The sequence below is a fragment of the Heliangelus exortis genome, chromosome 1 (genome assembly GCF_036169615.1).
Source record: "Heliangelus exortis chromosome 1, bHelExo1.hap1, whole genome shotgun sequence".
NCBI lineage: Eukaryota > Metazoa > Chordata > Aves > Apodiformes > Trochilidae > Heliangelus > Heliangelus exortis.
In genome coordinates, this window is record NC_092422.1 from 113,992,593 (window position 1) to 114,016,724 (window position 24,132).

At 38.9% G+C, this 24,132-nt stretch overlaps 1 protein-coding gene across 50 annotated transcripts in view; it reads right to left on the reverse strand.

The window, feature by feature from the left end:
* ZBTB20 (zinc finger and BTB domain containing 20) overlaps positions 1–24,132 on the reverse strand; it is a 505,805-nt gene that overhangs the window by 367,356 nt on the left and 114,317 nt on the right. For 42 of the 50 annotated variants that reach the window (XR_011729104.1, XR_011729105.1, XM_071759958.1 and 39 more), the window contains one exon: positions 15,794–15,915. The exons of the other annotated variants lie outside the window; for them this stretch is intronic. The gene's annotated coding sequence lies outside the window, so the exon portion shown is untranslated. The remainder of the gene's footprint in view (positions 1–15,793; positions 15,916–24,132) is intronic. 50 annotated transcript variants of the gene reach the window in all.

Sequence of the window (24,132 nt, forward strand, 5' to 3'; positions counted from 1 at the left end):
TGTTTATTATTTAACAGTTGGTATTGCTCGGGGCCTGGCACCACCATAGAGCAATCTCTGTTTCAGCACAAGTAAGCCTGATTACGAGAGCATGGGAGCCAAATCGTGTTTACCCTTGTTGGTGAGAGACTGAGTGCCCCCAACAGGCCCAGAAAACCTTACCACGGTGTCTGTCTGTCTGTCCATCCATCCACAGGCTGCCTCCCTGGGGCAGGGATAAAGCAGCGATGGCATTGCCCTTGTGGGATAGAGAAGGAAGGGTTTGGACAGGGCAAACCGCAAAGATATAGGGTTCCACCTGTGCTGGTCAGCCCATGTCCTCCTCTCCATTTTTATGAGCCAATACCCCAGCCTCAATTCTGCACCTGATGCCACCCAGGACTAAAATAAGTTTCCAGGGAGGAGAGGGGGCAGGAAATGATACACTTGAGTACATAATCCACTTCCCCCCCCACAATAAGGACAGTGTGCCATAGAGAAAGCAATTCCCTAGTGTAACCCCTGTGATTCTCAGAAAGACTGACAAAAAATTTGACATTAAAAGGTTTTTTTGCTGGAAGTCCTCCCTGTGCCCAAGAAAAATCTGGATCACCTCCCTATACACACCCAAACTTCAGGTAATACAATTTTTGAAATTTACTGACATGAGTGCTCATGGAGTCACACTCTAAAACAAAACTTGTGAAGTATGGAATCTACTGAGTAAATGCAATTACAAGTACACTGAGTAAACCCTCAATCTATTGCTATAAAAATCATAATAAAGGAAGATCAGACTATCCTAGTGATATGATACCATCAATTTTAGCTTGTTGGGCTTAAACACTAGGTCAGTTTGGTAGCCACAAGAAGCTTATCACAACTAATAGCTGCTCCTCAGTCAGCATAAGTCAAGCCCAACGATCACCTTCTACCTCTTGATGAACAGCAGTCTTTGGAATTTCTCCAATTCTGTAAGGTTAAGTACAAGGGTTGGCTGCTGGAGCCATGCAGTCTCCACCACTGGGTTGCTGAATGACTGGAGCTGGTACAAAGTGACTTTTTTGGTATTTCCCTTCTTAAAAAAGAGAATAATGAAAAGCAATGTATGTAAAAACTAACAACTGATCCTTTAATATTGATGAAGAGCGTAGCAATACTGACATGGTACATTTGCTTCAAAATACAGTTTTGAAGTTTCACAACAACAGACCCTGACTGGTCGCATCAGCAGAGGGACCTTCTGAAAATGGCAAAGCCTGCAGAAACTGAAGTTTAAATTGTAAATTTAATTCACCTCAAGTTAGGACAGCCAGAAGCACAGTAAAGCAGGATCCTTGAATCCATTGGTCATGGTCACACCATGGGGAGGGTTCCTGAGCATCATGAGGGATCCTATACTCAGAGAAAGCTGGAGCCTGACAAAGCTTCTGGGCAGTGAAGGAAAGCACTGCTCAGACAGGTGGTTAGAAGCACAAACCACCACCTGCTCCTGGATCTCTTCTGGCTGTTTTCCCCATCTGACTCTGGCCCTCACTGCTTTCAGCTGGCCAACAGCAGCTGCCCCATACGGCTGCAAGTGATGGCTGCAGGCTGCTAGCAAGGGGGGGGGAGCAGCAGCTGCGCCCCCCTTCCCTGCCACACACAGGCCTCTCCTCTACTGGCCGTTCGTCCCCCAAGAGGGGGACCTGACTTGGGCTTCTACTTAAATTCCCTGGTTTAGTCAAAAATCCCTTGGCTGCAACACAGATGATGCCCAGGAGGAGAGGCCACAACCAGCAGCAGTCTTGCCTGCAACAAAAAAAAAAAAAAAAAAAAAAAAAAAGTGATGGCTGTGGACAACTCAGGGACGCAGGAAAGGGCTGGCAGAGCATAATCAGCCACAGTACCTATACTATAGATACATACAGCAGACTCCAATCCCCAGAGCTGCCAATTTGGCAGTAACATGTAATTTGTACTAAATAACATTTCAAGCTTCAGCACAAATAATGTAATAATAGCAATTAGACCCTTTACCAAGCATAGCTGTACCAGACACGCAGTCCAGTCATTGCACAGAAGGTAAAAAGCACTTGATGAAGGAATCCACACCTTCACAAGCACTAGAGGTGTGCAGGTATAAGTAATAATAGCATTCCTTGTGTATTTATATTTGCGTGTAAGAAATCCATGCTGAGCTAGCACAACACCTCCTTCCTCAAATAATAACTAAGTTTCATACTGTGCCTGAAGAGCTCTTTATATAGTACACAGAAACAGGTTATGTAAAGATTAGAGCTGTGAGACTTTTTTCACAACATAACTGAAACTCTAGAAAGAAAATCAAATTCTAGCCTAGGTTTCCCCAACACAAAACTCAGGGCAGCTTTACAGAAAGGTCTGCGAGATTCTGATGGCTTTGACACTGAAATCATACCAAGCTTGTACACAGAAAGGAAAAGGAGAATAAGAAAAGAACTGAATCTCACAGCAAGAGACTGAAGGGAGAAAAAAAATAAAAAGGCAAAACAAAAAGCAAGCAGTAAAATTTCTTCCCTTCTTTCCAGTGGCGGACAGAGGGGAAACAGCTCCCAGCTTTCAGGAAAAACATCTTGCTATACTAGAGCCATTATGTGATGTGTGCAGCTAGGGGTGCTCAGATGCTTTTGTATGTGCATTGTTACTAAGAGATGACTAGATTTGGTATCAGGATAATATTCCACCATTGTGCGGTGTGTTCCCATCTGATGTTGCCTTTTCCCCAGTTAAAAAAAAAAAAAAACCTAATAAAAAAGAAAATTAAAAAAGATACAATAATTGTTACTGCACACTCTAATGAATTATTGTGTTCAAGGTTCCTACAAAAAAAGTAATATTATACTCGGCTTATGTTTTAATTGATTTATTAATATTTTATCACAGGAATGTAATTTAAGCTCCTCGTGATTTAGATCTCATAAACCTTTAGCATTTTGCAAATTCAAATTCCAATTTAAAGCCAGGGCGAGCAATTAACTTTTCTATCATCTTGTCAGGGGAGAAGGTTCGTGTTTAATTTGAGACAAAGTGACAGAAATACATATACACTGTATGTATTACTCCAATTTAATTTATGAGTCAGCACCATCCACCTTCCAAATCTAGATTTAATAGAAGGGGAAGAAGGTGTAGGGGGAAAACCCTGCTATTGTGGACTTGCTGCAACATCTGCCCCAAATTCACTATGAAAAAAATGTCCCTGCTTTAATGAGGTATTGGGCTAGACTGGCTGCAGCTTTATCTTCAATGCTTTTGTTTTAATTTCCATTCACTCATCACTTTCTCATATAAAGCATGTTCTCTCAAATGTCCACTCAGCAGTTGCCAGCCAGCGATGGAGAGCTGATGCCACAGCAGGTTCTCCCATGGCCTGTCCCAACTGCTCTGCTTCCTGCCCCCATCCATCCCACTGAAAGGCAGACAGCAGGAAAAGCAGGATCCCCATAGGATCAATACAAGTTGAGGCCAAATCCTGTACTCCTCATTGATGCAGTGGTCCTGTGGAAATCTTTCTACTGCTTGCTTGAGTAAGGAGAAAACAAAAAAAAGACGGTGCTACTAAATGATCCTTGTAATTATTTCCCACTCAAAAGGACATTTCATGTGCAATGAAGGAAACCTGCAGCCTAAATTTGTGTGGGTTAAAATTTGCATATACAAAATAAACATTTGGTTAGCATTTGCATGTCCTGTTTTAAGGAAGGGAAGGACTAGTTTATGGCTACATGCCAGAGATCATCCAGAACTGTGATCCCCACAACACAGTTACCTGCTTCACAGAATTTAGCTCTTGAGCTTAAAAAAGGTAGTGACTGAAAGACTTCTTCACACATTATCCAGTTGGTCTTTACTGTATCTGTAAATACATAAATCAATCTGTACTTCAGCTTTCAGGACAAGTTTTTTGATATAAAAACTTTACCATTACAGTCAAAATTTCTGACAGATATCAGAGAGGATTGTTTCAGAAAGAGATGAGTGCCTCAGTTCCAACATTTCCTATACACAACCAAGTTGAATCTCAAGACTCCCAAAATCTTGATACTGCAGACTCAGGACAAGACATTCCAAGATACTGGAATAATCAGATTTTGTTCCGATTTACAGAGCTGTGACAGACACTGCAAACGCAGATCCAGCTCTATATCCAAACCAAGCTAAGAATAATTTTAACTTGCAGTGTTCAACAAGCATATCAGATGCAGCCAAGTCAGAAATATTCTTCCTCATCATCAATTCAAAGTTTTGGCCTTCAACTTCAAAACATTTGAAAACCAAAACATCTTTGAAATAAACAAAAAAAAATCATTACCACTTTAAATTAAATGAAATGTATTGCTTCAGTAAGTTCAGACCAGTTCACTGGAATTCTTAGGCATCTTTAATATAATTTTCCTTCCCTAGAAGTAATTTTAAAAAGGGTTTGATACTGAAAACAAAAAAACCAAATCACAAATCCTTTAAAACAACATACAAAACAAATGTGTCTGTATGTATGTGTACACAGATGAATAGTTCATCCAAAGCTTTCCTCCAAAACTCTCTACACGGTCTAACATCAGCTTATGGTTAAGATTTATGTAGGAGAAACCAGATTCAAGGTACAGTCATGATAAAAAAATCCAACATGCAGATGATCTCTTGATATTCAGACATATTTTACTCTCAGTACACACTGGATTTTAAGCCAAACTTGAAAATCTTTTTTTTTCATGCCCGATTCATTTAGGAAGCTTCACTCTAATTCAGAGCCTTACCACTTTCTAAACTCAAGTAAAAAAGCTTTGCTGTCATGGATATTTTTAGCCAAATTATAGAAGAGCATCTTGAAATTTCCATTACTTTGTGGTGTCTGCACTGCTGATAGACACCAGCCCACATTGGCATCACTCCTGAGGTGTCCTAATACTTGTCTGAAAAATACTATTAACGGCACATCACACGCATTTGAAGTGCGTAAGAAAACCATAAACTTAATTACACTGGAGGACTAGTGTGATCTCACATGAAATTTGAGCTACCGTTATTAAAAATAGAGAGATTGCATTTACTTAATGCTTCTTAGAGTAAACCAGTCAATTTTAAACTTTCAAGGTTGTATAATCAGACAAAACAATATTGGGGGGAAATTTACCAGTGAAATTTACTAGTACAAGCATTTCATATGTCAAGCAGCAAAAATTTGTTTATTCTGCTAAAAAGAATGTTCCTTGAATTACTATTGTATATGAGATAGGATAGCTATTCAGACTGCACAGCATAAAAGGCTAAAATGCTTTGCAGAGAAGATTGGTTGCTGTACAGCACTCTTCCTTACCCCACCCCATTCTGGATTTCTATCAACTTTTAAATTCTCAGATCTGTTCTTAATGCTTTGTAGGAACACTGCCTCACACTCTTCCATACACTATCCACTCCCAGAGGGAGAAGAACTTCTGTTTTTTTTCACTTCTGTTACCTGAGTTTTACCTGTCTCAGTCTATGGAGTTTACCTGGAAAAATAAAAGTGGGGAATGCTTCCACCTCCAAAATCACAGCCAGGAAAAAATGGACTGTGATTAAACTAGCAACATCAACATCTCACAGGTCTCCTGGAGATGGAGATGTGTTCTCCATCAATGGCTTAGGGACAGGATGAAATATTAAAAAAAATTATCTAGTGTCTCCTTTGCCCTGAGAGTGGCAGAAGAGCTGTATTACACAATGCCATTAAACAATCTTTTTTCTTAGAGAAGATCAAAACCACCCCCCTTTGTTTTTCTTTCCAAGTCCACCAACCCTACCCCAGGCTCTTCAGTCTCCGCAACCTTGGTAAGAGTACGTTACAAAGCAAAATGCTGAACAGGTAAATGCATGCCAAGGAGAACCATCTCAAAAATACACAAGTTAAAAAACTTTTCCAAGGAAGTCTTAATTCTGCTCATGACATGAACCTGCCCGGATCAGGTTATCTCACGAAAACAGGATGCAGGATCCTACTTCTGAACGTCACAATTCACTTACTTAGACTACAAAAAAAGTGTAATCTTTATATGTTTTATCATCAAAGATATCTCTCAAAAATAGCGGCTCCTACAGGGACCTCAAATCTTGTAATTTGTGTTGTTGGAGATTTTACACAGGAATGTTTGCTATTCAAACTGCAATGTTTCATATCTCCATAACTGACGTTGACTTAGAAAGTAAAATCAAATCCCACCTTCCCTAAATTATCCGTGCCTAAAATAACATCATAAATTTCAAAAAACAACTTTGTAAAAAACAACAACTGACTCACACCTGATTTTAACTACAGTTCCACCTTTCAGCAAGCAATGTACAGTCACTGAGTTGGATAAAAGCACTACAGCTTGCAACATGCAAGCTAAAATTGTCTACTGATGAGTGCATTTCTGTAGTACTACCCTACATCTAGGACTACATTGCTCTGCATACTGTCCTAGTCTTTATTACACTCATCTGAAAAGGTAAGATGAACCTTTAGGGTGGGCATGAGAAAAGAGTTCTCTCCTTACAGTCTTCTTGAAAGTCTGTATGCAAGTATGATGTAGCCATGTAATCCTGCAAAGCATGAGCCTGAAAATCCATGATTTTGGCTTAAAAAGAAAAAAAACAACAACAAAACACACAATACACACACACAGAAAACCAACAAAAACCAAAAACAAAACAACAAAAATATCCAACCTTTCTCAAATTGGTAACTTCAGTTGACAGTAATAGTGACTAAAACAAGCAGAATAATCCTAGAGACAGGATCAGTCTTTATGAAAAGGCACTCGTCAAAAAGTGCTTCAGAAGCACACCTACACAGTTCATACAACACTTTTACGTAACATTGCTTTTCATGTTTGGCCAGGTTCACGTCAAGGGTACAGCAACCCAAGGTGTTTCCACAGCAAATTTTCATGTCCACTGCAATTTTCCCTTTCAAATTCAATGCAGTCAAATGAAATGAAGCAAAATGAAACAATCTTTATATACCAAGCTAGCATTCCCTAGCCCTCATTGTGCTGCATCTCTCATCAGCTCTCATTTACTCAGACAAGACAGAAAAAATTTGCAGATCCTATTACATTTTCCCACCCTATTTCCCATTCTGTGTGTAATTTTTTCCTTCAAGTAATACTGATTGTGTCAACTGGAGGGAAAAAGAGAAAGAGGGAGAAAGAAAGAAAGAAACAAGCACTCTTTGTGTTCTTTTCATAGTAATAAAATATGAAAAGAAGAATGCAGGAGAAAACAGCTGAATTCTCACTGTTTAGAAAATGAACCTGGCTACAGACAGACACATTCTACTTAGAGCAACATCTCCAACTGAAATGTCAAAGTGTCATGAAGAGTTGTGTGCACTTTTTTAGGTGAATAATGTGCAACTGAAAGTTCTGGAAACCACTATTTTATGGGGAGAGAAAAAAAAACAAAAAAAAAACCAAACGCATTTTGTATACTAGCAAAGTGATGAGAAAAGCAGCAAGACCAGGGTAAGCTGGTTAGGTTACTCAATTACTACAGGTATTGACTTTATTGTCTTTAAAGGAAAAGGAACATAATGTTTTAAAAGGCTGAAACGGCAAAGGTTTGAAAGGAGCAAGTGAACTGGTAAAAGCAAGCAGAAATACTACCTGCCTCTGTAACCCATCCAAAGATGTCTGATTTTACAAGCAACTCAATTCAAGCACATTTTTTGCTTTAAGCACATGCATGCTCTCACCGTAATCTTAAGAGTAAGAGCACCCTTTCTTTTTCTGCTATCTCCTGCCTCATACATTAAACATTTTCCAGTGTTTCCAGTAAGTGAGGCAATTGATCTTAAAGAAAACAGCCTCTTACTAAAGAGCCCCTATTCAACCTCAGACCAGGTCCATTAGGTATACCACTGGAAGATTGGTTCCCACAGAAAACAGCATGTGTCTTCATCATTAAAAACTGGAAAAGAACAAGAAAGTTGAATTAAGGCTGCTCTGTTAACTTTAAATTCCAGTATTCACAGATTTGACTTTAAATAAGCAAAATATCCTTTCACATTTTTTAGTGTATTTAATTCCCTGGATTTGCAAATACCAGGAGAAAAACAGAATCTTCCTCATGACAACCTATCAGTGCTTTGTAATCATCAAATAAATGGTAACCTTCAGGCCCACCAGAAAGATCTCTGCCTTTTGAGTTTATTAGAAACCTTATAAATGTAATAGGCCCTTCTTATCTTCATGGAACACCTATTGTCAAAGCAGTGAGATGCACAAGTGCCCTGGAGAATGCACAAGAAAAGGAAAGGAAAAAAATCCCTTTCAGATCATTCAGCCGATTTGTTTCAAAGCATCATTCCAAACCATGGAGGCACAAGAACTCTTAGCAGATGTAATCAGAATATTTTTAGCGTGCACAAAAACAAGTATTTTCTTCTACCATCAGATTTGTAAACAGCACAATAGCAATAGCAGCAGCAATAGCAGGAGTTCTCCCCAGAAAAATTGCTTAAAGCTTATAAAACTAACTACAAACGGTTAAAACTCAGCAAAACTTGTAAGCAAACGAGAGAGGTGGTTTTCACTGTAATTGCAAGACAGAGAAACCTGCATCCAGTAAAATGCAGATAACATGCATGAGACAGAACAAAAGGAAAATACAAAGCAGGTTTTAAACAGTTCAGAACATCAGGAACATGCAATTTTAACTTGTGCAAACACAACAGGAGCACAGGTGCAAGGAAAAATTACACCGAGGAGGAGAAATGGTGACTGAGCTCAACTTTTCCTACACGTAACATTATGTTCAGGAGCTATGCCCGTTCAGTTTGGACAAAGAACTGCCTGTGTGAGACCTAGGAATCGAGATGCTAATAACAACAGTGAGTGAAAAAGAGAACTTTTGTCCAAAGACAAGGCACTGTGAAACAGGAACAGAGGGGAAGTAGGCGGTCTCTGCCACCGAGAATTTTGCTATCTCTAACAACTTCAGATGTTTCCTCCCAAGAGAAAACATGCACCATCCTCATCATCACAAGAGCCCAACATACCAGTATTTCAGATGAAAAGCTTAGACAACTTGATTCCTACCAGAAAAATTCTATGTGCCTTTCCTCGCCCACCTGTCTGCATTGATCTGAGCCCAGAAGGACCTGCTTAACTAAAAGCTCCTGCCACTGCAGCCGTCTGTTTCACCGGGAGCACAAAGACTAATTCACTACTCTGGAAGGAGTAAAAAAAAAAAAAAAAAAAAAAAAAAAATAACCACAATTTATCTGGTTGTGTTCATAAAAAGCACTACCCTGACCATACTCCTAAAACTGCACTGCTCCTGTAAATGTATACATTGTAAACATACAGGTCTGGAATTTACAGTCAACAAACAGGAATACAAACAATCACCAGAGACTGTATAAACACTCCTAGGAACAAAAATACTCAGCCTGGCTGCACCACACACAGTGTTTATTTATATCCCTTGCAGAAAATCAATGCTAGAAGACATTCAAAGTAACTTTTAAACAAAGTGTCACTTTGCGTTAGTTTATGTCAGTGGGGCTTCCCCAAGTACTTGTGTCACAGTAAGATACGGATGTGTTTAGTTTTCTTCTTGCTTTACTGAAGTCATGGCAGCTGGGCACCAGTGCACAGAGAAGGCTGCTACTCTGATCAAGTTACTGACTTAACATTTAGAGTCTTTGCAGCTCAAGAGAAGATGGCTGTGTATTTGTAACCTGAATGCAGGTCAGTAACTTTAAAAGGTCAGGCTGAACATTTAAAATCTTTTTGTTATTAATTCTCCATCAGTTCCCAGTTCTGTGAATGCCAATGAGCAGACTCGGCTGCTACAGAGCTGAGTAGCAGTTAGCCTGCACCTCTGAAGATCAGATTCTCAAGAAGATGCAAAAGGAGTTTTGAAGCAATGACTTTGTGCCATACAAGCAAAGGAACTCTTGTTCACTTGAGACCTACTTCTTGAAGCACAAGAGGCATAGATTTCTTTACTGGGGTTCCTTCATTTGTTGCTAACCCATTAGCCTAATGTCAGGAGAACTGAGTTTTCACCATCCACTTCCCTTTTTTTTAGGAACACAAACTCTTTTGCACTATTTTACACAATATCACAAGCTTTGTTAATGCTTCTTATTAATACATAGTACGCTTCATTTCTATAACCCCTTTAATCCAGAGATATCAAAGCACTTGGAAAAAATACATTTGCCTTACAAACTGTGCTTCCCCCACATTAAGTCCATATCATTAACCATATTTCACCATCAAGAAAAACTAAAGCAGAGCAAGGCAATACAGTTTAGCAGGTCTACAAAGAAGCAGTAGGAACAGGAGCAGAATGCAAATCCTCTGTCTTTATAGCTGCCCATCAGAAGGCCAGCCATCTGAGGTTGTGAAATTCAGCAAAGGTTATGATAATGCCTTGGGCAGATTTATTATTTCTAACATGCAAATACTGTGGTGCGTGGTTTATGGTACTGGCATTTCAAGGGTCCTCCTTCAACAGCTTTTTAAATGCTCAGGGGAAATATTCACATGAACACCAAAACTTAAGGGTTTTCCTTCCACATCAAATTCCTGTTTGAAAAGATGTTGATGAGAGCAAAGAACATACCTTATGCATCACAATAACTTTTGAACTAATTCCCTTCTGAAACAGTGTGCCCAGTCTCCAAAAGACAGAAATAATCCAGAATGTAACTGATGTTTTTCTGTTGATACAGCAATCCATGTAAGCAACTGCTTCTTGCAAGGCTGTGATGCCAAAGGATCACACAAAGAAGTCAGTTTTCCCCATTTTGCTACATCATCCACACTCTCCTATTGTGTCTCATCAAAAAGCTGATGAGGGAGGAATGCAGTACACTGAAAGAGCAAACAAGCACTTGAGCCACTCACAACAAATGAATGCAAAATAGTTTATCTATGGAAGTATTCTGGTTGTGGAATGGACTACTTCACATCAAATCCAGGTATGAGGCAAACAGACCAAGTTCTTCTTGAGCAGTACCTAGAGGTAGTGATGACCTGACACACCATCACTTCCCAGGAAGCTGCACATTAACTTCAGAGGATTCTGATGACAGAAGAAAGCATTCAAAGTTTCAGGTGTCTGGGTTATCTTTCTCTCTCAGAATATTTGCATCATATATTCCCTCCTTGCAGATCCAAGGCACCAGATTTTATGGTGGACCACAGGTATGTCCAGGTTTCTAATAGCAGAATGGATTTGTCACAAGAGATGACTACTTGTGACCACATACTTGGTAAGCTTGTTTTGAGGGTCAGTGTCTCGTGGAGTTGGGACAAAGCCAAGAAGGCAATACTACTAATTTTCAAGCTCTGGTTTAAGACACGAATTACTGGTGCTTTGCTTTACTTTACTTTCTACCTTAAATACATTTGATAATTTTTCATGACTCCCCATAAGTAAGCACCTTCAATTATGAATACTTCAAGGAAAATTTCTTTTGCATTGTTGGTGCAGAACCCTCTAGTACTGATGGCCTTATACTGGAGCAGTCTTCATTTTAATGATGTCAAAAATAAGTTCAGATCCTTTACTCGAGATTTTCACAGCAAAGTTGTTCTCTGCTCTGGGAATGCCATCTCTATTACTAACTGTAATGGTTACCTATCCATAAAGCTTATGTATCCCACACCAACACCGAAATATAATCAAGTAAGGAATTCTGGTTAGATATTAGACACTGAACACATGAAGAGAGACACTGAGTCTTCAGTAATTGTGTGAACACAGCTTACTGAAAACAGATCCTGTTTCACAGGAACACAAAATTCTAGTTTATGATGTAGCACTAAAGAGGAAGAGGAAACACAGCCTAACGAATGTTCCACCGATAAGGAACCCTTCGTTCTTAACAGCTTGTACAGGCATTACACTGAAAGAAACACATTTTGCATGCTCATGCAGGACCTTCAACCATACAAACCTATGATCAATTGCCATCCCTGTTACATTATCAGCACCATACTGTTCAGTGCTTACGAGGTGATTCTACATTAGACTGAGCCCGCTCCCTTAATTTGTGATTTTTCTAGTTATGCATCCTGGCTTATCAAGTGGGCAAAACTTTTACCCCACCCATCATGGAATTCTTCTGCCATATATTTGCCCAAATCAGCACACTCAAACTCCTACAGAAACTATGCAACAGCATGAGCTGGCTTAGAAAAAAAAGTCTGCCTTGCTGTGAAAGAAGACATTAGCCCACCAGAACTATGCCACTCACATCTTTATGTTTTTTTATTATTTACTTTCTAGTGGAAGCAAAAGCCCCTGTCATCTCACCTACTCCTCTCTTAAAAAGGATGACTGCCGTGACTCCCCCCCATCTAGAACCACCATTCACTGCCAGCACCTCTGCTCTCCCCATGTGCTTAGAGAACAACTGATTAGCACTTTGCATAATTAACCTGATTAGCACTGTGCATAATCAAACTGATTAGCACTTTGCATAATTAAAAAGAAATAATAATAATAACAATAATAAGCAGTAGGTAATAGCAAAAGCTGCTAGTCCCAATGCCTGTTCGCTAACTCTAGGATTAGTTTAGGGAGGCATATTTTATTTCTTAAAACAATTTTTTAAAGATGTACAAGCTCCTGAGAAATGCAAGCTAAAAAATTCTCATTTACTTTTGAGATCACTAGTGAAAATATTGGTTGTTCCACTAGTACAACTTAGGATTTCTTATGCCTCTCTCTGCTGCAGGTGAACACACTTAAGAGGATGATGTCTAACCAGATGGACCACTGGTCTGATTCTTACATCTGCCTAAAGTACTGCTTTTTGATTCATTACCACAGGATACAGAAGCCTCCCATCCTTTGAAGTATTTATCCTTCCAATGTACTTTAAGGCTAGGAAAGCTGCATCACTGTTACTGTCAAGGCAGGCAAGATAGCAAGATACATATCCATAGAAGTATGTAGGCAACAAATCCTCTCTCATCCTGAGCAATTACTCCAGACCACAAGAAGTCTGAAGAAGAACATGGAATTAATCAGATTCCTACCCCTAAGCCTGCAGTTTTCCCCATTTGAGCATCATTCTTGTCTGTGTGTATGTTTTGCATCCTTCCCAAGAATGCGTGAGAAAGAAGGCACTTTGACTGCCAGCCTGTCCCATCTTCAGTGAGAATCTCCCAATTAGGGTTTCAGGATTAACAAGTACCTCCTAAAATCTGAAGAATCTCTGTAGCTATGCCTAGCTAGATTGAAAATTGTGTGAAGACATAAAAGTTAAACAAACATCTGCCTTGCTAGGGACTTGGATCTCCTGGGCCATTCACTGCCAGAAAACCTAAAAGCGGTGCCTCAAGTGAGTGGTTAAACCACTGATATCTTCTTTTTACTAGAGGGGCCTCATCCCTCCTAGTCACTGCTATACCCTCTCTGTCTTCTCACTTCATTAAGCTCATCTCTGTAGCCACCTTATATTATAGCTCAGAATTTACTTGCAATCTTCACACAGCAATCTTCGCCTTACATCTCCTATTATACCACCAAGAGAACCTGAAAAATTCACTGCCAATTCTCCACCACCTCCATACAATGACCCTGCCTCCATTTCCTGCTGGGTAGCAGACACATGCTGTGGCTTCTCTGCTGTCTGCTCAGCCAGTATGGTTGGGATATTGGGCAAACTGGGGAGTCAGTTCATTTGGAGTGATCAGTCCACCTGCCCTGCAGCTGTCCAGACAGGAATTGCTGCCACTAAACTCCATGTGGCCCAGATGCAGCACACTGCACAGACCTGACACAGAACAGTGACAAAAATATTCCCACTGTGCTAGAGTTTGACTCTTAAAATAAGCCAATGAGACACCGTGGGGGCAAAGGATCAATAAAAGACAATCTTATCATAATTTACTCGAAATGTATTACCCACACACAGAGGCCTCCCCATCACTCCAAGCAAGAGAGACCATACAAACAGCAAAGGGTACAGAGCTAGGGACTCATTTCACAAGTTGTTTAGTTTCAGAAGAAAAGTGTTGCTGTAGAGATTTTTCAAGTCCAAATGTTCCTGGGGAAGGTAGTTCCAGTAATTCTGGGAAGAAAGCCAATCCCTTGGCTTTATGTGTAAATATTTAAACAACATTATTTTTATATACATATATTTTATACACACATACATATATGTCTTTAGACTTCCAGACTTGCAAAACTGCAATGGAAAAATATGCCGGTTGACATACAGCTATTGGCTCTACTGCCTGAACCACAACAACTGACCATCAGAAACAAAATACAAATGCTTTAAAATAATTAAGCCATGTCATCTATATATACTAACCCACCCAAACAAAGAGATGAAAGAACAGCACTACAAATTCTAAAGCACAGATATTAAAGACTTATATTTTTGTCTCCTTAGAGAAGTGGCAAGAACAAAAGGTTCATCAATCTTAAATCTTTTAGAGGCTACATGGATGCTGAGTGCTCCATCCACAGGTGTGGAATCCACAGCTTTGGATGACCCAAAGCTTCTCATTCCAAGCATCTTAGCACTCTGACACTTGACAGTAAAGCTGTGACTTCATCATGTTTAGAAAGGTCAGTGCTGCTTCAGGCTTAAATCAAGTATATATCTCAAAAGGGATTACTTGCTAGAAAATTAATGCAAAAGAATGGAAACATACCAGCACTGAGATTTTGTGAATAAATATAATGATTCAATAAAATGAAGAGGGGGGGAAAAGCTTCAATATTGTTGATATGGGGGTTGATAAAATGGTGGAAGATGATTTAGTGATGACAAGGTACACGTTAAGAATGTATGATGAATAAATCAATCCATGAAAATAAAACTTACCACATGGATTCCACCTGTACATACTTGATAAGCAAAAAAAGCCACCCTAATGTAAGGTACATGTGTAAATTCATAGCTGTATGATTGAAAGAAATAAAATATTTACAATATTTACATGCCTCTTAGAGTACATATATATAATACATCCAGTGTGATTTTAAAAAGATAACAGATGTGTACACACATATACATAAAAAAAAAACACAGAAAAGGACTAAGATTAGGGTGAGTCTTTGAAAAAACCAACATTTTAATGGCTTTATAAAAAGCACTCTGGACCCAAAGTTTGAGGGTTTTTTGCAGTCTTACATTTTTCTATTACAAAATACACCTGCTTTCTTTTATTTCTTTTTTTTTCCCCTAAACTAAATATTTCTTCCATCTAATGACTCTCTTTATTAGACAGCATCTAATTTGCATACATTTACATACAATTTAACTGCTAGCTTGTGAGAACAAAGAAATGGCTCTGTATTGTACTGAAGGACAATACTTAGAAAAGGAAGGTATAAAAACCAGCTAGCTTGGTGGTTGGGTATTTTCTTTGTTTCAGAAATACCAGGATTTTTAAACACACCACTTAAAGGGTGAAAAAGATTATTTCATCAAACAATGAAAAAAGATACCATGCAGCTCCCTTTTAACACATTCTCTCTCTGGCCTGGTTAATGGGATTTAAGGGTCCAAGATTTCTTTGCTTTCTTCTGTTTCCTTTATTAGAACTGATGGATTTAATTCTGTCACATATTTTACTTCATATTTTATTCCTATATGAATCTATGTTGAAGTTCAGCTCCAATGCTAATTCAATACTATCTTCCTTTCCTTGCAGTCAGCCTGGAATACAACTGAACGATCACTGATGGGCATGAAGTACTCTACCCTCAATGCCCAGTGCTAATGGATTTTATAGAGAGACTGCCAGAATTTTACCTTGTGGCAACAAGTCTAGAGATAATGAAAACTTACCATGTAGCTGACTGGGAATCAAAAGGAAGGGAAGCAGGGCTGAGCTCTGCTTGTGAGAACAGGGAGGGACTGTGGTCAGAGTAAATGCAGGATGTAAAGGATGCGTCAAGCACTCTGGTTCCCTAAAAGAAGAGGAGAAAAGGCTCTTTAAAAACTCACATGAAGCAAAAACCTTTAGGAACAGTTGGCAGATACTCCAGTACAGGCCCTACCAAACGCATGAAAGATCAGCAAAGGGGTTTTCTCCAAAGGCTTTACAGTTGGACTTCCAATCGCACAGGATGGCTGCAAACTTAATCCATGTGGACTTGACATAAAAATCTTGCAGGGAAAAAAAAAGTATGATTTCAGGCTGCATGCTGCACTTCCTCATGTCCCTGTAGACATGCAAAACCCAGCAAAACAGAACGGTCTGACATTTGTTAATGCTTGCTTAGCAGAGCTGCTAGCTTCACTGTTGGATCCTCCCAGCATCATACTCAGTGACTTGTGCTCACTGGAGCAGACCAAGCAGTGCCTTTTTCTAAAGAAAGCTAAAGCACCAACATTCAGTGGCATGGGGATGAGGCAAAGAAGACCCAATCACTCTGGTAGCACATTGTAAGGGCCTGTCCCACAGAAACGTAGCAAGCTAAACCTTTTGTAGTGTAGGCAGATCTGCAACCTAACAGAACAGGACTGTTTACCTAATGTAAAAATCATCAGGCCAAGTGAGCATGCATACAAAGCAGGTGTAGTATTTAACATCCATCAGTTATCTGCCCTATTCAGTTTGCCCTTGCCAGACACATGCTATACTGTACGTTGGCTTCACATGATCAGCAGAAGGCCAAGGGTTAATTTGATGGCCAGTAGGTATGTACTTTGATAGCCAGTATGTGATGCTCTGACAGAGGATACAGGATCTACATTACAAGCTGTACATAGAAGAAAGCTGTGCTGACACTGCCCTCGCATGCCTCGATGGCATTCAAAATAATTATTTTCATTAAAAAATTTAATTTAAAGCTGGCTGAAATGGTAATGAAGTTTTTGCTATTTTTCAAAGAAGAAAATTCCCTACCTCTTACAAAAATGTTTTGTTTTCTCTTTTCCCTGCCTGATCTGCTTCTGATGATACACAGCAACCAAACCTCGTAAAAGAAATTAATCAAGTCATTTGATTTTCCCTGTGTGTCATCTTCAGAGTTTCTGATGTGTACCAAACGCAGGTTTTAGCAAACAGTGAAAGTAAATTCCAAAGCTGAGGTTCCTTTAACTATCATATCCAAGGAGCTCTCAGCTAGATGAAAATTTCTTTCCTGTGTGTTTTCAGGCACATCAACCCCCATCCACAGCACAACATCCAGTCTTCAAACTTGGGAGTTGGAATGAAGGAGGCAGCAGAATTGGACAAATGAAGGGACAGCAACAGAGCAGTCTCAATGCTGATCACTGTGATCTGCTGCAGACCTACATGGTGGTATGTGTAGTGCTGTTTGGGTATATGACATAGAAGAAAGGCTCCAATCACATAGCTGGAAGCTAAACTAATCATGGTCTAATAGGTAAAAAAGCCACCACCTCACACGCTAACCTAAAACAAAGCAGTAGGCTCTGCAGATCATACAGAACAGATGTAGGAAGGAAAAATTCTGAGGAAAAATTTCCTCTTCTGAGGAAAAATTGCTTGAGATAAGGGTGCACCACTAGAATCTGCACCAGGGGCAACTTCCAAGGGGCAGGCTGAATTAGCCTCAAGTGACATGCATTACTGTAATGCTTCCCTAAGGCAATAAGGCAAGGTCCCACATTCACAAGGAAAGAATTGAGCTCTCTTGCCAAAGGCAAATGATAAAACACATGATTAAGAACCACCATCGCCAGGACATCCAGAACGTCCTGAAAAATCTTTCGAGGAATTCAGAAAATACATTTAGAAATAAAGAGCAGAAAATGTCTTTTTAATCTCTACAGTTACAGTACTGAACACCTCTTCAGCTTTTTTCCTGGAGCACAAGCATTAATCCTGTACTGACTGGAAGCTCAGCTTTTTAACCACCAGCACATCTAAAGTTACTCTGCCCAGAGAGTTGTGCAGGAGTGCAGGAGGTTTTGAGACTGGAAGTTTCAGCTAAACACAGAGTACACTGAAGACCAAGTCCCTCCCTTTAACTTGCTTACTCTAGGGCTAACAAAAATTTGAACACATGCAAGAGAGATCCTTTGGCAGTAAGGAAGAATACAACACCATTATCTTCAATTTCTTTAGGAGAAGGAGTCACTAAGGAACAGCTTCACTAGCCAGTTAGCACCCACAGATAATTCATTATCTTTGAAAATTACAGTAAGAGAACTAAATTAATCAATATGGATACCTCATTTCCATCCATTTTCATCAGCTCAACAACAAATGTCCACTGTTTCAGTAATGCAGTCCAAATTTTTATAGCTCAGTTACAGCCAGGCCTGAAGAGCAGAATATCAGATCAGGCATAAGAATTGGTGATTTTTTTTTCCCTTCAGTAATAATGAAAAAATTATTTTATACACACCATTGCATACCTGTGTAAATGATCCTGAAGCAGTGGCATTTATGCAACTACTTGTTTCCATTCCACTCTTCTATACCCTCTAAAGATGGCTACAGTTATTCTATCAACCATGGGCAATTGCACTGTTGTTACATAAGGCTATACCTGTTAAAGTTAAGTGACCCTTGTACAATAGGCTTGGCTGATTTCCCCAACAGAAGATGCCTGTTTTCCTTCAACTGCCTTCAAGATAAAGTCACTATGGCAAATATCTGTTATTAATATCAAATCATGACAGTGTCATTGGTTTGTCATCTATTTGTTTAAAATTAATTTTATTATTTCCAGGTTGCAACAGGTGCCTAAATTAGTTTTTATCATCTTTAAAACTATGAGAAGAATTTTATATTATATTAATATTTGAATACTTTCTATTCAAATGCTCTTGATTAGTGTAAAGTGCATTACCACAACACCACCCTCAAACTTCATTTTCACTTTAGCAATTCTTCTTGGAGCTAAAAGTAGGTTAGGCAAATTGTTCATCAGATTTCTCCCCTCCTTTTTCTTTTTTTTTTTTTTTTTTTTTTATTATTATGTACTCTACTGAAGCTTAGATATGAAAATGGAAAATCTGGTGTAATTAGAAGACTAATTCAGTGGAAAGTAGCTCCTCTTGCACCTAATTAAATTTTGGAATCTGTCACGTTCCACTTTTTGTACATAGCCGTCTTGTTCTATTTTGTATTAGATGTTACGAGTGGGAGTATCCAAGGGAACAAGGATGTGATTCTCTTTCCACTCAAATCATGGTGAAGTAGTTCAAGTTAAAGCCACCAGCAGCACACCCAGGCCAGTTTCACATGCTTTTTTAAATCCTCCCTCTTTCCATCCTTCCCAGAAAGTGGGCAGAAACAAAATTCCACCACCTTGTGTTTGAGAAGCGACCTCTACAAGCTGCAGCTTATGCTGTTCTGTCAAGTTAAAGATACTCAGAATTCCATTTTAAATTGGAACAGTATTTCTGCAACTAGAAAATTCTTTCAAACATTCACTTGGATTTGATAAATTAAATATTATTTGCCTTAGCAGCACTTCAAAGCATGACAGCTAGAGCATGAGCAGGTCATTTTTACACACAAAAGTAAAACTTATCCAGTGGTGTATACAGCCTCGATTATGTATGCAGGCTCATACTCCCCAAAATGACAAAATTACCCAGCTTGCACTCCAAGCCAGTCAGAAAGTAGAGTTGCAGACAGCAAAGTCAAACCTGAGCCAACCAGTCCTGCTAAGCAGCTGCTACCTCAGTTGTTTATCAGCTCACCAGCCACGACCAAAGGCTTCAGATGGGCTTCAGTATGCACAGAACAAAACTGTCTCTCCTTAAAAAATATCACAGGAACACAGCCATGAATGAACACTATCGAAAGGTGGAGGTAGGAGAGAAATCTATTTTAAATTTTCTCAAAACATTTATTTTTTTTTAAATGCTGAAGAGAATACTCTTGAATACCATATAATAACAGAACCATGCTGTTTGTTGGCAGAATGCTGTTTCATTTTCAGCAGAAAAAAAATTTGTATAATAATTTTTCCTGATTTAGATGGGTTTTAGGTCAATCTTAGCTACATACAAATGAATGTTTTGTTCAAATTACAGGGTAATTTTAATTAGGACACCCTGTTAGACATCCTGTTGTTCTATTTAATGGACTTTCTCAATTATGAGAAAAAATACCTCCCAACCCACGTGCACCTTTAAAGTTTAAGTAAAAATTATGCTGAATAAATATACACAGATAAAAATTAGTTATCCTTACTGGATATTTTTTTCTGTTTATCTTTATCTGGCAACTTCTGTATCAAAAGGGCAGAGTTCAGAATTCCACACCCATTAAACACCTGTTTAAAAACCACTTGAATCACTGGAACCAGCCAAATATGTCCCAATTAAGCAGAAACGTTGGCACTGCTGTCCTGAGTAAGGAACACCCATTGCCATTTGCTTTCATTAGGTTAAACAGGTTTCTTGGGACACAGCTGAATTCCCAATTATGTGCACTGCAAATGGATGAAGAACACCAGAACAATAAAAATTAATTCAGCATAGCCTTCTGTCCAGTTGTTGAGCACAGAGTTTTGGGAAAAGTGAAAACTGGAGCTTCATGAAGTGGCCAGGAGTTACACGCATGAGCAAGACAACTCACTTGTCTTACAAAAACACTGCTGGCTGAAATAGCAGAATGAACCAGCTGGGATTTCTTTCTGAAAACACTCCAAGATGAAGAACTGATTCCCTACTTCTTAGTTTTGTTCCCTTACGCAGTTTTATTTGTTAGTTATAAGCACAACACGGTATCTTTTACACCGACTTCGGTGTTGAACTGGTCAGCAATTTCTTGATTTTGTATATTTATTTTTACATATATATTTATATTTTATTTGTAGATTTAAATTTTTTGTATATTCTAGTGATGGAATGAAAAACAAAGAAAATAAAAGCTTTATTCATAGATCAGACACGATACTTCAAGTTCTCCAGGTATTTATGTCAATGTCTATAAAGGCTCTTCTGGAGAGACCAACTGCATAGTAAACAGAAGAAATTAATCTCCATCATTCATTTAACCTTTTGGCCTCTGTCAGGGATGTGGACATGCTTGCCAATAAGTGACAAGGCAAGTGGTCTTTTTCCAAATACCCAACAATACATTTCAGGGTGGTGCCACTAGAGAGAAGCAGGGCAAAGTGGCAGTGATTAAAAATTATGTCTGAAATGTTCCTAATACCCATGCTGAATCCTCTCTATAATCTCACTTCATTATCAATTTACTAACTTTCTTTGTTGTCCTTTCTGTCACTCTCCTGTGCTACTCACCAATATATCTTAGTTTGGAAAGCACTACTCGATGTGCATGAAAACTGAGCCTACTTTGCATCAGTTAACTGCATGTAAGTAAAAGAAGTACAGAACCTCTAAAGAGGTACCTTAAAAATAAATTTATAACAAGGATATTGCAGCACAATAAACACTACCTAATTCATAGCTCATATGGCCAGGATGTTAGCAGACTTAAAAGAACATCCATGTATTTTTTCTCTTCACCCAAATTTCTTAAGAACATACATACTGTTGGTTTTCTACTAGCTCTTGTACTTAGTGTAGAATTCACAATTATTTTGTGCCTACACTTCTCAATAGACTTTGGTACAAGGAAAAAGCATTTTAGGAATAAAAGATGTCAGCTAGCAGTTGCTGCTGACCTAACTTATATTAATTTTGAAGACAACCATAAGAGCAGCTGATGCTTTCTTGTTTTGGTTGCCTACAAATGGAACCAAGAAATCCTAAGATAGGCACTTCCGTACTTACTCTTCGCATGTTTCCCCCTTACACTAGTAACAACTATTATTGCATTCAAACAATACTTTCTGATTTGCTGTCACTCTTTATTTGGACATAGAGGTGCTATATTCAGTCTCAGTAAGTTTTCCTTCCATATTACTACTGATCTGGTGTACTCATCTGGGTGCCCAAAACATCTGAAAAAGATTAATATTCCTTATTTATTTGCTATTATTTAATTCATAACAAACACTGCTATTTGTACCAAAAACGCTTTACAATAACATCCCTAAAAATTGAAAGTTACAGTCCCTGGCCATGCCTTAATTTTAGCCTCAGTAACTTTCTCTCTCAGAGCTGGTGGTTGACACTTTTTCAGCAGATGGGATCTGTAGCTGCAGCACTTCCAGACTACAAGGAGCTGCAAATGCTATCACACAAATAGATGTTGTTATTGGTAGATGTTTCAAGAGACTAACCATAAAAGAGTAGGAGAGAGGGAGCATGGGTAGATCAAAAACAAAACAAGTCCATAAACAAACAAAACACTACAAATCACAACAGGAGAACAGAAAAATCAAGTGGTGACATCACCTTACTGGATTAGTAAAAACAATTCTGACTTGATTGGAATTCCAGGCTTCATCTTTCTTTGTATTTCCAGTAGACAACTATAACAATGTTTCGCTGCACTGCTTTCACAGACATGATGATAAACTGTCTTCTCTTACTTGTACCTAAGCATACTTAACACAACTTAAAGATAAAAATTGTAGTCTTCTGCACTGTAAGGACAAGTCAAGGGAAGCATCTCCTCCAGACTGCCTTGAAAAAGCAGAAACAATTCAATATATAAATTTCAATGGGCATTTCACTTCAAGTGAATTGAAAGTGTATTTTGGACTCTAGAGAAGTTGCCTTCCACAACATACTTCAGATGCCTGAGCTCAACAGCAGAGAGCTGCAGACTGGCATGTCATCTGGAAAAGCAATGGAATATTTTAAGGGAGGAGAGACTTTGCTTACATCAGAAATATCTACAGGCAAAGCACAATTTTTATATATATATATATATATATATATATATATATATATATATAAAGAGATATAGGCTAAAAGGAGAGAAAAAACCAGCTTCAGAATCAGATGGGACACTTTGTGGCACTGACTTTCAATTGTGTACACCAGCTGAGGACAAGGGCCTCTCTATAAGGAATAAGTAGAAACACTCAGCAAATGAGAGGAAAAGAGAAAAAAAAACTGCAAAAATTGAAGAATACAGAAGCTTACACAAATATTTAAAGGAAAAAAAGAGTGTGATCGTAATTACTCTTGTGTCAGGAAATGCACTCTTACAGTTGAAAACTGGGGTTCAAGGAAGACTAAAACACCAGATTAAAAAAAAAGAGGAGAGGACACTGAAGTGGACACTGAAGATGAAAACAGCTGGAACGAAGAATCTAGATACATCTTTTGCCTCTGGGGCAAGGAAGAACAAAAAAAAGGGAGGCACATAAACTGCACAAACTAAGAGGAATTTGGTGGAGAGATATGTTAAAAAAAATGTTTCAAGATTCCATATTGCAATACCACATTGAAAAAACCAGCACTACTGTGTGCTGTTATTGTATTAGGCCAAGTGCCCCATTGTGTTCAATTTGGACTTTGATTATGATAAATCACACAATATAGGGAGGTCACAGAGTGACTCAGTTCCTTCTGAAATCTCACCCTATTAAAACTCAAGACTGTCGTAGCAAAAAAATAACCAAAATCTATGCACACAACACCAGAGAAAAGGATCAGAAGCACTGAACAGAACATCCCAGGATCACTTGGTCATTTGTTTAGGCGTCAACAATAACTTTGCTGTGCCAGCAGATAGACTGCTAGAGCAGTAGATAAATTTGGTGCCTGCATCAGATACAGCAAACCACAGGCTGCACAATTTTCTAGGGAAAGCACAGACACTCCCTACACCTGAGCACAATTAAGTCTTACTGCTTATGAAGAAGAGAGTTGGTGTTGGCAGTGCACTGGCTTGAAAGGGAGGGAAGCATTTGGAAGAGCAGCATAAACCTCTCTCTTCTCACTCCCAACAACATCATTCGGGCACCAGTAATGAGGTGGCCAGGCTAGAAGGGAAAAGGGATATTGTACCTAGAATGTTTTAACAGCTCTAAGACAAGTGCTAGCATTGGCACAATTTTCACTCTAGTGAGTTACAAACAAAAAGAACAGAAAAAAAAACCCAAAACCCAAACCAAACACCAATGAAGCAGGTGTTAGCAATCTGAGAGACCACATGCCAGATACAGCTGCTTCAAACTGATTCAATTACATCTGCTTGAATAGTCCCAGGACATTGAATCCACTGAAGGGAACCACAAGTCAAAGGAAGGCCCGGTACCTTGGGATTTTAACATTCCCTTAAATTCAGGTGGAAGTTCCCCAGCTGAAACTGGGGAAGGATATTT